Source organism: Erinaceus europaeus, chromosome 19 (genome assembly GCF_950295315.1).
Source record: "Erinaceus europaeus chromosome 19, mEriEur2.1, whole genome shotgun sequence".
NCBI classification, from domain to species: Eukaryota; Metazoa; Chordata; class Mammalia; order Eulipotyphla; family Erinaceidae; genus Erinaceus; species Erinaceus europaeus.
Window position 1 is genome coordinate 12552805 of NC_080180.1, and position 16819 is coordinate 12569623.

Below are 16819 nucleotides of genomic sequence, written 5' to 3' on the forward strand. Positions count from 1 at the left end.
TAAAATTAAATAATTAAAAACTTTATTTAAAGTGTTTCAAGTGAGAAATACTATAAGTAACATACTGAAAAGTGCCCTATCATGTGCAAAGATGAAATCTGCAATCTCTGTTTTGTTCAGTTTCCTAAGAAAAAATGAGGAAGATTTTGCTAATGTGCCTCCATTTATTACCTGGTTTCCACTGAAAACGATGGCAGGCACTTGGACAAGTATACTTCTGCAACATCATGAAGCTGAACTAAATTCACAAATTGAATTTTCTTGGCATGATACCAAAATCAGCTAAACTACATGGTCTTCAGAGCAAGAGAAGTTGACTCCATGGGCATGTCTAGATGAATTACTATGTAATTACTGCAGGGGGGGCAGGGGCTTAACTTAATATAGTTTTGATTTTATACTGAGATATTCATTTTGCAGTGAAGATTTTCCTTCCAGATACTTATTAAAGCATGTTCCCTTAAACATCTACAAAGCAGTATGTGAAAAGTCACATATCAAGGATCTATCATACAACTTTCCATAGTCACATGACTATGTCTTAGCCAAAGTCCACATATTTTGGCTGGGGATGAATACACCTACTATTTACAGTTAAATACCTCCTCTACCTGGTGCATGCCTGTCCTGGAAGGCATTTTAGAACATGAAGTACTAATATTTGTTTTAAAAATAGAGTGAGTGACAGTCTTCTAAAGTCCTTGCCAAGAGGAAAAGAATACTAAATATAGATCAAGAAATTTCATTTCATATGGGAAATTAAGTCATTCCTACAAAAACACCTGAAGTTACAATAACTTTCCACTGTAAACTGATTGTTATATTTTCAAATTTCTATACTTCCAGTGCATTATTTCATAGTTTATTTTTATGACTATTGTAACTTTTTCTAAATATTTTCCAAGCCCTTAAAATATTATCCTATGTAGACATATAAATCAGTAGTTAATTAATATGAGAGGGGGAAAATCAATTGTATGTCTCAAAGTTTCTCAAAACACAAACTGAATCCTTTTAATATATAGGCTGTGTATTTGATATGCGGACCCTTCAAAAGCCTAGATCAAGTAGATTAGAAGCATCCAATAGCACAGCTATATACAAGATACTGGACACTGTACAGCAAACCATAACAAAAGGACTTTTCAAAGTTAACCCAATTAACAAATAATGTGATGATAACATTAACTATCAACTGTCTTTTTGAACCCTAAGACAGCAGGAACCTCACATCTCCACTATAGAGCCCCTACTTCCCCCAGTCCTGGAACCCTTGGATAGGGCCCACTTTCCCGTATGCATCTCCTAATCCAAACCAAATAATATTGCATCCGCTGATCACAACCTAACCAACGCAACGATTGCCACCTCAACATGCTTCACCTCAGACTGTGTCCAGAGACTTCACGTGTGGAATGACAACCCTTCAGCTTCATTACTCAGGTGAGACCTTTCCTTTTATAGTACACTCTAATTTCATCTCAGGTAGTTCACTTTCTAACAAAGTCCCATAACCTAGATATTATACACCAGATTCTGTGAGAGAGAGCTTATGTGCACACGTATCCATAAACTACTGCAAAATATATACCTGAAAGCAGAAGTACACTAGAGTTTGCAGTGAGTACCTCCCTAACACTTCCTCTCCACTATTGCAAGCTTGGGATCCATGATTGCTCAACAAATTGTTTGGCTTCATATGTTAACTCTCTTTTCAATCACCAGGTTCCAGATGCCACCAGGATGCTGGCCAGGCTTCCCTGGATTGAAGACCCCACCAATGTGTCCTGGAGCTCAGCTTCCCAGAGACACACCTTACTAGGGAAAGAGAGAGGCAGACTGGGAGTATGGACCAACCAGTCAACGCCCATGTTCAGCGGGGAAGCAATTACAGAAGCCAGACCTTCTACCTTCTGCAACCCTCAACGACCCTGGGTCCATGCTCCCAGAGGGCAGAGAATGGGAAAGCTATCAGGGGAGGGGGTGGGTTATGGAGATTGGGTGGTGGGAATTGTGTGGGGTTGTACCCCTCCTACCTTATGTTTTTGTTCATTAATCCTTTCTTAAATAAAAAATTTTAAAAAATATTATCCTGTAGGTAAACTGATTAAGCTTAGAAAAGTTGATTCACGTGTTAAAAGAAGTCATCAGAGACTAAGTCACAAAACAGAAGAAAAATAGAAAGAGAGTATTCTAATGAAGAAAATAGTTTCACAGGAGCTGGGCAGTGGCACAGTAGGTTAAGCGCACATGGCTCAAAGCGCAAGGGCCAGAGTAAAGATCCCCATTTGAGATCCCCAGTCCCCACCTGCAGGGGAGTCACTTCGCAATAGGTGAAACAGGTCTGCAGGTGTCTTTCCTCCTGTCTTCCCCATCCCTCTCTATTTCTCTCTGTTCCATACAACATCAACAACAGCTATGACAACAATAACAACTACAACAAGGGCAATAAAATGGGGAAAATGGCCTCCAGGAGCACTGGATTTGTAGTGCAGGCACCGAGTCCCCGCGATAACCCTGGAGGCAAACATATATATATTCACGTGGGTTTCTAAGCAATAAAAAAATTAAGCATGTCATATATTCTAATACTAGATGTTCCCCCTGTAACATTACATCATCTTTCTCATGAATGTATTTTCAATGTGTTCTGGATCATGTAAAGACAGTACTTGCAACTCTAGCTCTTTAGAAGCATTTTTATTTAATGGAAAATGAATTCTTGTCATCAAACTTTCTACAACTTGTTTGTTTTTATATTATCAGCCCCAATAAACGTTGGTAACAAGTTGAATCTTAGAGTAATTTTTGCTCAAAGAATATCTTTTCATAATGTAGGTGCCACTTAACTACCTGTTTTGTTCTTTAATTCGTTCTCAGATTTCTTAACCACAAAAAAAAATCTGTTCATCATTAAACATCTCAACTTCTTTCAATACCTTCATATTTCAAGCAAAGAAGATGTAATTGTGGATACCACTGAACAGCTTTTAAAGATGCTTCATATAAGAGAGTCAGTAATAAAGATTATGAACTATATCCCAGAGGCGTGAGACAATTACATTCTAATACATGATCTATGATTTTTTTTAAAAGCTTGAATTCTTATACTTTTAACAAAGAAAAAAAAACAATCTGTTTAAAGAAAGCAAAAGTTCTACTGAGTTGAATTCACATTTTATGAGGTGGTATTCTTTAAAATATCGTATTAAATGGCATTCCTTATAAAAAATATACATGGTCATTATGAGTAACAAAACAATGTAGAAAAAAAAAATCTAGTTCCCTTTAAAGTCCCATAGAGTTTAAATATGTAGATAGCATTCTCTGAGTCTTGACTAGACTGTGGGAGTTTTTCTACGGACAGACTCAGAAGAAAAAGTGAAGAAGTGCACAGATGGCAAATACAGATGTTTGAAAGTGGGATTCTGGCACTGGGAAAATAGTATAATGACTATGCAAAAGCACTTGCATGCCTGAGGTTCTGAAGTCCCAAGTTCAATCCCCAGCACAACTATAAGTCAAAGCTGAGCAGTGTTCTGGTCTCTCTCTGTATCTTTCCCTTGTATTTTTTCTCTCATTAAAATACAATAAATGAAATGTTTTAAAAATTAAAAAAGGAAGGTGCCAGGTGGTGGTGCACCTGGTTGAGTACACACATTACAGTGTGCAAGGACCTGGGTTTGAGCCACCTGCAGAGGGAAAGCTTCACAAGTGGTGAAGCAGGGCTGCTGGTGTCTGTCTCTCTCCCTCTCTAATAACCCCTTCCCTCTCACTTTCTGGCTGTCTCTATCCAAGTTAATAAAATTTTTTAAAAATTTAAAAATCAAATCATTTTGGGGCCAGAAAGATAGCTCAACCAGTTAGAGTACCATCCTGCATGTGTATGGCCCAATGTCCACAGGTTCAATTCCCAACACCTCCTTATGCTTAGCTGAGCAGTGCTCTAGTCTCTCTCCATCTCCTTCTATTCTCTTCATAAATAAATATTTTTTAAAATAACATGATAGCCCACATTTAAAATTAAACAGTGTAAATTTACTGTGCTTCATAAGACAGACATTATTACACTCATATTTTTAAGCCCATTAAAAGTATATGATAGACTTTTAAGTCCATTAAAAAATAATAAACATTTTACTTGCTAACTTATTTTCAGGCATCATTCAGTCTGTCAGCTGAAGTTAAACCAGTGAGTAAACAGAGTCTACCTGTAAAAAAAGTAAAGCAACCAAGTTGCTAAAGAAAACTATTTTAAAGTTTATAGCATGGAAAATTGTCTTGACTTTTTTTTTTTTTTTTTTTACTTTCAAGAACCAGGTACTTTGGAAGAGGATTTTGGCTTTTTGTTTGTTGTTTGTTTGGCTGTTTTTTGATTGGCTGTTTTGGAGTCATGTTTGTTTACTCTAGTTTTCAGAAGATTCTAGAAGCACTCTAAATGAGCAGGACATAAAGTTTGTGTCATAAATAGAAATAAAAAGAGTGATGAAGTAAAAGCTGGTAGCAGTATAAATACAGAAAAAGAAAATTGATCAGCTGGGAAAAGAATCAGAGGAAATGTGTCTCTGTCCTTAAATACTTCCTAGTCTTTGAGATGGGGATTACAATCTTTTGTAATCCAATCTTTGAAGCGATAATTCATGACTTATATATTATATATATATATTATATACATGAAAGTTGCTAAGACCATAACTATTAAAAGTTCTCATCATGTGCCGTGTTCATCATAAGCCACAAGTTCTAGCCCACACTCATAGGGATGGAATTATATTTAGGCTGAGCATCAAGAAGTCACACTTATTGGGAGTCATTTTAGAAGTTTCCCACCACAGGTGGTGTACTTGGTCATCTGCTTTGTGGGGAAAGACTAAGGCAGAAAACTAGTTTATGTGAATAGTGTGCTGCTTTGCCATAAGAATGACCAAGGTCGAAACCTGGGTCCCGCTGCACTGAAGTTGCCCCAGAGGTCCCAGGGTCCCAGGTTCAATTTCTGGCACCACCATAAGCTTGACCTGAGTAGTGTCCTGGTCTAGGTCTTTGTCTGTCTGTCTCTCTCTCTCTCCATTACTCTCTCTCTCCATTACTCTCTCTCTCTCTCTCTCTCTCTCTCTCTCTCTCTGTATCCATCTGTTTCTCATGAAATATAAATCTTTTAAGAAAAAATAAGACACATTATTTAGGTTAGGTTATCTGTTGTTAATTCACAAAGTGGTGGTCAAATCTGCATGATTTAGTCACAAACTCAACAATACCTAGGTACAGAACTCTGGAAAAAAAAAAAAAAAGCACATCTTTTTAGCTTTTGCCAAGACAAAGAAAAATAGCATCTTATTCGTAAAAATGGTTCTCCCTTTTTGAATGAATTGAGAGTAAATAAAAAGATGTCATCTGCCAAAGCTGCACATGAAGACTATTGTTAGTCTCAAACAATTTCTGAAAGGGGCTTCGATCAGGCATAAGCGTGTGCTTGTGTTCTTCAATGAGTCATGTTCCTTTTCATGAAAGTGTGAAAACTGAGTATGATTTGATGCTTTAACTTTAGTACCAATATAGTATATCAAGATTTTGGATTTGAAATTTAAAGTCCTCTCTCCCCACTCTCAAAAACAGCCCCTGTCCAAATGTGAGGTGGTCGAGGACTAAGAAGTTTGGTACTAACTCCCCAGTCACTGCAGTATGAGTATATTTTTTGTCTGAAGTACTCAGCTCATTTGAGTATTTTAAGAAAAACCATCCCACAAACCAGTGAATAAATTCTTTGTCAACCATCTGGCAGGCTGTTCAGTGGATAGTATTTTCTCTCCCCACTTTCCCCAAGTGAATGATTTCAATACAATCTACTGTCTTCTGTTTCTGAACAAATTATAATCGGAAGGAAAATTTGTCTACCCACAAAGGTACAAATAGTAGATCATCTTGGCTCTATTGTAAGTGTAAAGCAACAAACTGTGATGGTCTCAACTCCAAGATACACTATTTAATTTTCTCATGCAAGTCTTCTCTTTACCCAGTGTTCTGAATAATAACAGAATTGCTACATCCAGAAATAAACAGATTAACAAATGTTAGATCTGTTTGACTTTGTTATATGAGGAAACAGGAATTACAAGGTTTTCATGTACAAGAGCAGAATTCAATACTGTAATCAAATGTGCCTTAAGAAAATGCTCAGCTGATTAGCACGTAAAGATTTCCAAAATGTTCTTCTGTGTGCTAATGAAGCAGATTTATACTTGCAAGTTTAATTTTCCATTTTGATACAAATTATTGTGTGTCAAGTGATGCATCTTTCTTTTTCCCCAAAAGAATTTAAAAATAAGAACCAAGAAAAAAATTCTAGGCAAACGACTAAAGATGATGCAAACATTTTAACTCCAAAACAATGTCACTGTCGCTGCTGAAATTCAAATAAATTCATAACAAAGTCCACTATTACACAGATATAGATGGATAGTGTGATGAACTGTGTGGCTGACACTATGCCATTACTACATATGAAGAGTCACGTCAGCTCTGGAAAGAAATGTTTCCTGCTACGAAACACAAACCCAGAGTTTATGGATAAAAGGAAAAGAAACAAGTGAATAAAAAAAAGAAGTATATTCTTGCACTCCCTCTGAATAGGGAGTGCAAATGGCTAATTCAAAACATTAGCCAAACTATTTCAATAGGGGTATACCATGGTAACAATTTAGAATCACCTACACAAAGATATAGCAAAGAAAGGATGGGCACTATTTTCTAAGGGATAGATGAAGTTTTCACATGCTGTGTCCACCAGACTCAGGCTGGGATTCAGCCAGGTACAATACGGCAGGGAAGCAGCAGGTCCAAAGGCAGAGAGTGCAGGTACCTGGCTCTAAAAGAAACATGATGCCAGCAGCACATAGTCTTCTAGGAAATGCAACCTATAGCCCATGCAATCGTAAAGGACTTCACATTTCTACTTTTCCCTGAGTCATAACATGTTAAAATATTTCATCTGTTTCTCATATTCCTGAAACTTTCTGAACTCAGGACTTCATGCTTTTAAATCCAAAGCTCTGTACCTTTCTTGTTACAAAGCTCTTGGGTTTTATATGGCTTAACTGTGAAAGAATCTCATCAGAGTTCTCCAAACAGATACTCTTTAAATTAAAAAGCCACATTTTTTTTTATAAAATAGCTACATATAGGCATTCACTATACACAAGTGTAATCACTATGACAATGAAATAAAAAAAAATTAAGACACTAATAATTTCCCAAATAACTGAAGAAGCAGAATTTCCTAGTATATTATGTCTCCTACTCAATAATTCATAAAATGATTCATTCAACAGTTATTAATCCATACACACACCACCTTCACCATATACTCTTTTTTTTTTTTCCTCCTCCAGGGTTATTGCTGGGCTCGGTCATGAATCCACCGCTCCTGGTGGCCATTTTTCCCCCTTTTGTTGCCCTTGTTGTAGCTTCATTTTGGCTATTATTATTGCCCTTGTTGACGCAATTTGTTGTTGGATAGAGAGAAATGGAGAGAGGAGGGGAAGACAGAGAAGGGGAGAGAAAGATAGACACCTGCAGAGCTGCTTCACCGCCTGTGAAGCGACTCCCCTGAAGGTGGAGAGCCGGGGGCTCGAACCGGGATCCTTACGCCGGTCCCTGCGCTTTGCACCACATGCATTCAACCCACTGCGCCACCGCCCGACCCCCCATATACTCTTTTTTAAAGATCACCTTTAAAGAATAAATATCGAGGCATAATAACTGCAATCACCTTGTGAATATAAGGATCTATCTTTAGAGTCTTAAGTACTTAGTCAAGGAACAGTGGTGTGAATCAAAAATTTTATGATCAACACAACGATTGCCACCTCAACATGCTTCACTTCAGACTGTGTCCAGAGACTTCACGTGTGGAATGACAACCCTTCAGCTTCATTACTCGGGTGAGACCTTTCCTTTCATGGTATTCTCTAATTCCATCTCAGGTGGTTCACTTTCTAACAAAGTCCCAAAACCTAGATATACACCAGTTTCTGTGAGAGAGAGCATATGTTCACACGTATCCATAAACTACTGCAAAATATATACCTGAAAGCAGAAGTACACTAGAGTTTGCAGTGAGTATCCCCCTAACACTTCCTCTCCACTATTCCAAGCTTTGGGTCCATGATTGCTCAACAATTTTTTTGGCTTTGTATGTTAACTCTCTTTTCAGTCACCAGGTTCCAGATGTCATCAGGATGCCGGCCAGGCTTCCCTAGACTGAAGACCCCACCAATGTGTCCTGGAGCTCCGCTTTCCCAGAGACCCACCCTACTAGGGAAAGAGAGAGGCAGACTTGGAGTATGGACCAACCAGTCAACGCCCATGTTCAGCGGGGAAGCAATTACAGAATCCAGACCTTCTACCTTCTGCAACCCACAATGACCCTGGGTCCATGCTCCCAGAGGGATAGAGAATGGGAAAGCTATCAGGGGAGGGGTGGGATATGGAGATTGGGTGGTGGGAATTGTGTGGAATTGTACCCCTCCTATCCTATGGTTTTGTTAATTAATCCTTTCTTAAATAAAAAATAAAAAAATAAAAATAATTAATTAAAAAAATAAAATTTATGATCATATTTTTTAAATTATGGCCCTGTAAAAAATCAAAGAAAGCTTGAACAGGAAACATCAAATGATAATGATGTAATTCAGCAAACAACAAAAGGTTGATTTCCCAACATGAAGAACAGGTCATGCAGATTATACTGGAAGATGACAGAGATATAATAACAAACCCCTGGTGATGCCTGAATTATGACAGCTTCCAGTTATGGATGTTTGAGGAAGAGGCGGGATAACTCGTGTGTGTTGGGGTGGGGGAGGCAGAAAGAAAGAGGTAAGACTTCTGAGAGGCCAAACCATCTTTAAACAATTCAAGGAATTTCTTAATCTGGAACAGAAAAGTCCCAGACATTCTGAAAACATGAACTTCTGCTGAAGTCTAATTCCTAGATATGAGCCTGCTTTCAGATTCTGAGGACAATCACACAGCTTATTGGCCCTGCTTGAATTATGAGTTCTTGGACTTCATGTAGCTTTGTATCTCCCAAACTGAACAATCTGTGTCAAAATAATATTGCTTAAGAAGTGACCAAATTCATAACTGTAGAAGAGTTGAACTAGCCCACTGCTGGCCAAAAACATAAAATTTGTGAAACAGAACTTTGAGAGCAAAAACTGTCTCAATTGCTTAATGATTGTGAGACAGAGCAGTCAGTAAAATAGAGCAATAGTGGGGAAGGACGGACACAAATCAGAGAGACAGAGAGCATAATGGTTACTACATTTGAAGTCTAAATGTTGCCAACAACATATACATGTAAACTAAACACACTGTTTAACCTTTTCGCACTTGATATGTAAAATGGAAATGACATCAACATTACTTTGCAGGGTCATCTTGAGCATTAAATATGTAAAATGCAAGCAAAAGTCTGACATATTGTAATCACATTATAAGATATTACTATTGTTCCAACATTTTTTTTGTATTAATTTGCACTGAGCACCCAAAGAGTTGGAGAGAAACAGGTGATAAAAATAATTTGCATCTAGGTTACAGGGAACAGAAACTCAATTCATATAGGATATTGTTTTGTTTCATTTTGTTTTTCTTTTTTGTTTGTCTTATTGCCACTTGGGGTTATTGCTGGGGCTTGGTGACAGCACTATGAGTCCACAACCCCCAGCGACCATAGGACAGAGAGAAATTGAGAGCGAAGGAGAGATAGAGAGGGAGAAACAGGGGGACCAGGCGGTGGCGCGCTGGGTTAAGTGCACATAGTGCGAAGCACAAGGACCCACACAAAGATCCTGGTTCGAGCCCCTGCTCCCCACCTGCAGGAGGGTCACTTCATCAGTGGTGAAGCAGGTGTTTCGGTGTCTAACTTTTTCTCTCCCTCTCTGTCTTCCCCTTCTCTCTCAATTTCTCTCTGTTCTATCCAACAACAAGTGCACCACCACCCGGCCCCCATATTGAATTTTTTTTAATATTTTATTCTGGTGAGATAGACCAGAGCACTGCTCAGCTCTGACTTACTGTGGTGCTGAGGACTGAACCTGGGCATAACCATTATGCTAACTTCCCAATCTGCATATTGGTTATTTTTAATGGAAATTAAATTCAGAGAGCATGTATGTCTATGGGGAGGGACCCCAAGATAGGAAGGTACTGAGTGGTTGAGCCTCAGTTTATGGTGAACTCAAAACAGGTCAACTACCACAAGACTTTGTCTAACTCTCTTCTCCATATCAATATCCTTTCACCTTTTCTCTTTACAGTAACTTTCTCCTCCTACATCCTGCCAGGAAACAAGGCTGACACCATCAACCTTACATCCTACATTCTAGGAACACAGGAACTGCCTTACTTTTCTCAGTTCCAGTTTTTTAAACCCTTCATAAGGAAGGTCCCTACTGTCTGTTCTTGAGAAACTCAGGGTAGTCCCTACAGGATGAAGGGTGGAACAGCTCTCAGTAAGATGAGGGCTACACAGTACTCCTAAGCACACTTCAATATTTTCAGCATCGTTCATGTGAGCTGAGTCAATGTCTGCCCTCTTACTTGCCAGTTTTTCTCAGATTGACTTTTTCTTCTAAAGCTTGGAGAGACTGCCAACCTTCTGATTCCTCCCCACTCTCAGGATAGGACTGTTTGTGTGATACTCTTTTCTGAATGGGTTATGTTTATTGTGTATTGTTTGTTCGATCCACAATAGGTTCTAAATTCAAATGCCTTACTTAGAGGAATCTCATTCTTGGTCCACCACAAGTTTTGTTTTTAGGTTGTAGCTTAGAAAATCATGTCATTTGAACTTTGTAGTTGAAATGTTTTAGCTATGTATCATAAACTCTGAACCAAGTCTTGATAAACAAGAAACAACTTTATATTCTGTTTAAAAGTCTGCAGCAATCTGTTTAGCATGTGGCTATCTGTGTCCCTCTGTGTGTGCATTTTTAAATGACATTCTCAGAGCTTTCCATTTCACTAGAAAGACAATGTTTTCTTCAAAAAGGTACTGTTATCCCCTGTGCACCTCTGAATGAAGTCCTGTACCAGAAGTGGGTCAAGAAATAATAATTTCAGTGGTCTGGGAGGTAGCGCAGTGGATAAGACATCGGACTCTCAAGCATGAGGTCCCGAGTTCAAACCCCAGCAGCACATGTACCAGTGTGATGTCTAGTTCCTTCTCTCTCCTCCTATCTTTCTCATAAATAAATAAATATATATATCTTTTTTGACAAAAGAAATAATCATTTCAGAAGTGAATGAATAAATGAATCCATGAATGGAACCTCTAATCCCATTAGAATTCAAAAGCTACCAAGCAGAGATACAAGGGGAATGAAATGTAACAGTTGGGTTGGGAAGGTAGAGTTCTAGATTAAAAGGAACTTCAGAACCAAATGCAACATGTGGTTCTTTGCTGGATCTTGTTTGGGGAGGGAAAGGAAAAAAGCAGTAAGTAAGATGAAAGTAAGATGGTATAAAGGAGGAAATTTTAACATGGACTGTCAATTTGATAATGTAAAACAATTACATACATTTCAAGTGTGATAACAGTATGTTATAGATTCAGAAGGAAAGGCCTTTCTTGGATACAGAAATATCTAGGATAAATAGGATATATAATGCTTATTTTAAAATATATTAACAAAAGAGAGGTAGAAAACACAGAAAAAATTATGCAAGCCAGCAAGTACACATCTGGATGGTGCACCTGCTTTATCATGCACTTGACCAAGGCTCAAGCTCAGGCCCCAAAACACTGGAGGAAGCTTCTGTGGTGCTGTGGTGCGAACATTCTGTAAACCACAAATGGGACCACTGTAGTATAAACCACTAACATTCCCCATAAGCTACTATTCCCCCTAACAAAATGTAAAAGAAGAATTAAATATACTAGTGAAAAAGACAAAAGAACTAAATCCATTATTCTAGCATGATGTGCTAATACAATTTTTATGATCAAATAACAGTGATAACTAATATTTAATGTCCTATTATATACCCAGCACTACCTAATTAATATATTTATTCTTCATAATAAGCCTATAAAACTGATATTACAATTAATGCATTTTACAATTGAAACACTCAGCCACACAGTTCAGTTTATCTACAGTCACACAAATATTAAATACTATAGCTCAGACAGAAATGGAGTTATTTTCATGCTAATCGCGGGAACATATTAATCTTGGAGCCTAAAGTACTCTCTAAAATTAAGATAAATCAAATTAAATATATCTTAAAGGCAGTTGACTATAACTTCCATAAAAACAGCATATCTCTCTATCATTCTGAAAAGCTACTTTGGCATACAGTCCTTTTATGCACAGGCACCGCTGCTACCATCATAAACATTTCTCTTAAAATTTGCTTTTCACGTAGAATTTCACACACTGACTTCTCAGCTGGGGTTCTTAAACTCCTCTACTAGTCATAAATCAATCTATAAATGAAGATAAAGCTGAAAAAATAACTACTGCCATATAACTTAAAAATTTTCATTTAAAAAAATTAAGCTACTTACTCTTCAGGAAGTCAACATAGGCAATAAAACTACATGAAAGCAATTTTTGGGAGAGGTGGTAGTTTATACAAATCAAGAATCAAGAAGTTGACAGCTATCCTCAGGCCATTATTAAATTCTGTATCTCCTAGAATAGACTTTCAGGTAAGTTTAGAAACTCCTAAGGTGAGTTGTCTATTTTCTTGATATACACATAGCAACAGCCTTCCTGTGTGGATTCCCCAAAACTACAGAGATGTCTTTTTCCTTTGTCATACCTTAGCCCAAGAGACAGATTGTGGTCAGATAAATCATTTCCATACTCGCCAAATACTTTTGATTTCTAATAATAAAATGAATAAGGAAATTAATAAAAGATACACAGAGAGGTATTATACACAGGGAAAGTTTTAGTTAAGATTTTTTTGCCCAGTCAGATCCAATGCAAAAATGGAAGCGGGCAATCTTCTGAATAAGTCAACTCTGCTCAACCATAGGAATGGCTACTTAAATTACATTAACAGTGGTGTTTACTCCAAGAAATGCTTAACTTCATATTGTGGCATGGCATGTAAAAGGCAGCATAATCTATAAAAACTTAAACTATGTTAACTGAAATTATTCTACTTCTCTTTCCACAGATTTTTCATTCTTATATAAGTAAATGGCTTTTGAAAAAAAAAAAAAAAAAAAAACCTCTCAACACATTTAAAATGAGTAGTCCAGTACTTTTCTGTCATTAAAAAAAATTTTAATTAAAACTCTAGGAATAAAGAAGGAAAGAAGAAATGAAAGAAGAAAGAGAAAGAAAGGAAGGAAGGAAGGAAGGAAGGAAGGAAGGAAGGAAGGAAGGAAGGAAGAAAGAAAGAAGTTGGGCATATTTGTATATGCGTGACTCATCCTACCATGGTGGCTTTGAGAAACAGATCCTCCATTAGTTCACCTACTGGGCCTCAAATAGTGGAAATGTATTTTGGCAAAGAAAAAAAAAAAAAAAAACTCCCCAATCAATTTATAAACAAGCCCCAGGGGGAAATCTGCTTAGACCTGTGAAGGAAGATTATTTTAACTGCTAATGCAAAGTTATACACCTTTATTTACACATTTTTGTTGATAGTTACCCTGGGACACAAGAAGTCACACTGGTTTCTAAGGAAATAAGTAACGCTATGTGATGAAGTGCTGGCTATTAAAGAATATTTCAGTGATACAAGAGATATATTCATCTTAACTCATAGGTGAATATATTTTTTTCCTGTAGTAGTGGCAAACAGTAAAAGATTATAAGAGGTGGGAGTCGGGCAGTAGTGCAGCAGGTTAAGCGCAAGTCTGAAGCGCAAGGACCAGCATAAGCATCTGGTTTGAGCCCCCAGCTCCCCACCTGCAGGGGAGTCACTTCACAGGCAGTGAAGCAGGTCTACGAGTGTCTATCTTTCTCTCCCCCTCTCTGTCTTCTCCTCCTCTCTCCATTTCTCTCTGTCCTATCCAACAACTACAACAATAACAACAATAACTACAACAACAATTAAAAAACAAGGGCAACAAAAGAAAATAATTTTTTTTAAATTAATTAAAATTAAAAAAAGATTTTAAGAGGTGACGTAAGCTTGGTATAAAGGTGTAGGCTAACAATGGTCACTAAAAAGAGTTATAAACACAAACACTATCCCCACTTTCAGTATTTGGCAAAAATGCACTGTTAGTGTTTTAGGTCTTACTTTTTATTTATTTGATGTTTTACTTTTTTTCCATTGGAGGAAAAAAACATAAAAAAGCACAGTAAATTTGTAATGTCTAGACATCTTTAATGTTTATTCCTTCACTCCTATCGCCTTTGCTTTGCACAGACACACACACACACACACACACACACACACACACACAGAGAGATCCTATCAACATTAGCTGATCAGATCATGACTATAGAAGGTTTGCTAGATAGGAGGCTTTGGGACAGTTTCTTCACCTTGCAATGATTCTTAGTGCTTTGCAGCAGAAATAGTTTCCCAAGAAAGATTTATTGACCTACATTTATGGAGTTATACTTTATAATGAATAGGATTTTGTCTCAGACTTATTAAATATATTCAAAATTTTGAATAAATAAAAGCTCTTTACATAGGTAAAGTCATAGAGTTGAGAATTCCTGAAATCAATTATGGGACTGGGGAGACAGCATAATGGTTATATAAAAAGACTTTCAATCCACCATTACAAGCCAGAGCTGAGCAGTGCTTGGCTTCTCTCTGTATCATTTTCATAAGTAAATAAATAAATAAACAAAATGTTTTTTTTTAAATCCAATTATGGGATCAGTGAAATCGTCCTCTTGGATAGTGTGTTGCTTTTTTCATGTGTGTGACCCAGATCACCACCCCCCAACCAATGAAGGAAGTTACACTACTGGTCTCTTTCACTCTGTCTCGCTGTATCAAAATAATATAATATAATAATAATAATCAGTTATGTTTCTAGGGTACCCCTAGACTGCATAACTAATGTTATTGAGGTATCGTTATGAGTGGTTGATTGTTTCAGAAACAAATATGTAAGTTTTAAAATTGTAAGGAAATAAGTTGGAACCTCTTAGTACAGTTACATCAACACATAATTTTCTTTCTACTGTAAGTGCATACATATTGAATGCAAAGCATTATACTAGAATTCATCTGAGGAAAGGGGCTATGTCAGAGAAGTTGGAAATACAAATTACAATACTCCAGAATACAAAAAGAATTTACAACGTCGGCATATGGGATAAAACAAAAATTGAATTATTTGTGTAAGGCACTGTTACTTAGTACCTAACACTGTGCATTTAAATTAAATCAAATCTTAAGTCATTTTAGTTGGTGGTTTTTCAATTAAATTTTCTGAGATGTTTCTCCATCATAAAATGAAAACAAGAATAATGCCTTTTCCATTAGGTTAGAGAGTTAAATAAGAAAATACATTTAATATAAATCTTCTTAATAAGCACTCTGGAAATGGTATTGTTTTAGGTGCTAAGCAAGTAATGAAGACGAGTCACAAGAATTTGGAAATGGCAAAGTCCTAAAGAACAGAGCAGTTACAGGGAAACCCAAGCATAAGAAAAGACTGCAGAGGGTGTGACAAACAGTTAGGGTGTGAATGAGCAGAGACGACTGAGTAGGATGATACTCTGTAGCAATGGAGTAAGAGAGGTTAGTTCCTATTTGCTGGACGAGCTGAAGAAGGGATGCCAGCTTATGAGAGATTTAAAGTTAAAAGACAAAGTATAGTATTTCATATTTTAATTGAGGAAATGCCATACCATTTTTCACCATAACTACCAATTTGCATACCACCAACAATGTACAAATGTTCCTTTTTCACCACATCTTCACCAGTAACTGTTGCTTCTCCTCTTTTTTATATTTATTAATTTTCCCTTTTGTTGTCCTTGTTGTATTGTTGGAGTTATTATTGATGTTGTTGTTGGATAGGACAGAGAGAAATGGAGAAAGGGGGGGAAGACAGAGGGGGAGAGAAAGACAGACACCTGCAAACCTGTTTCACCGCTTGTGAAGTGACTCCCCTGCAGGTGGGGAGCCAGGGGCTCGAACCGGGATCCTTATGCCGGTCCTTGCACTTTGCGCCAGGTGCGCTTAACCCGCTGCGCCACCGCCCGACTCCCTCCTCTTTTTTTTAGATAGGATATCAGCCATTTCACTTCCAGGTATCTATCTGAAACATATGTGAACAGTAATTCAGAAAATATATATGAACACTTGTGTTCACTGCAGCAGTACTTACAAAAGCATAGCCTTGAGAACAACCTAACTAAGCCCCCACCACCAGATGAATGGATGAAAAATGTGGTACAGAATTAATCACAACTCCACCCTTTTCCCACGACTAACCACAACAGATTATGGAGTCACAAGGCAGTCAAGCTGAGAACCACCACATTAACTCACAAATCACTTCATTTACTGCTTTTGGTTGCTGAGTAAATGTTTGAGTAATTGAACGGAATATAGGACCAGAGGTCCTTCTTACACAGACCAACAAAATACTGCTCGGTGAGGAAACAATAAAGATTAAATAGGATTATTTGCAACAGCATGGACAAATATTGAAGGGGTTATTTCAAGTTAAATAAGTCAGAAAGACAAAGACAATTACCATATGGTTTCATTCATATGTGGAATAAAAAGAAGCAAAGCCAAGGAACAAGGTAAACAAATTCTTAGATTCTGACAAGATAACTATAGTTAACAGTTAACAGGAGACTGGGGTGAG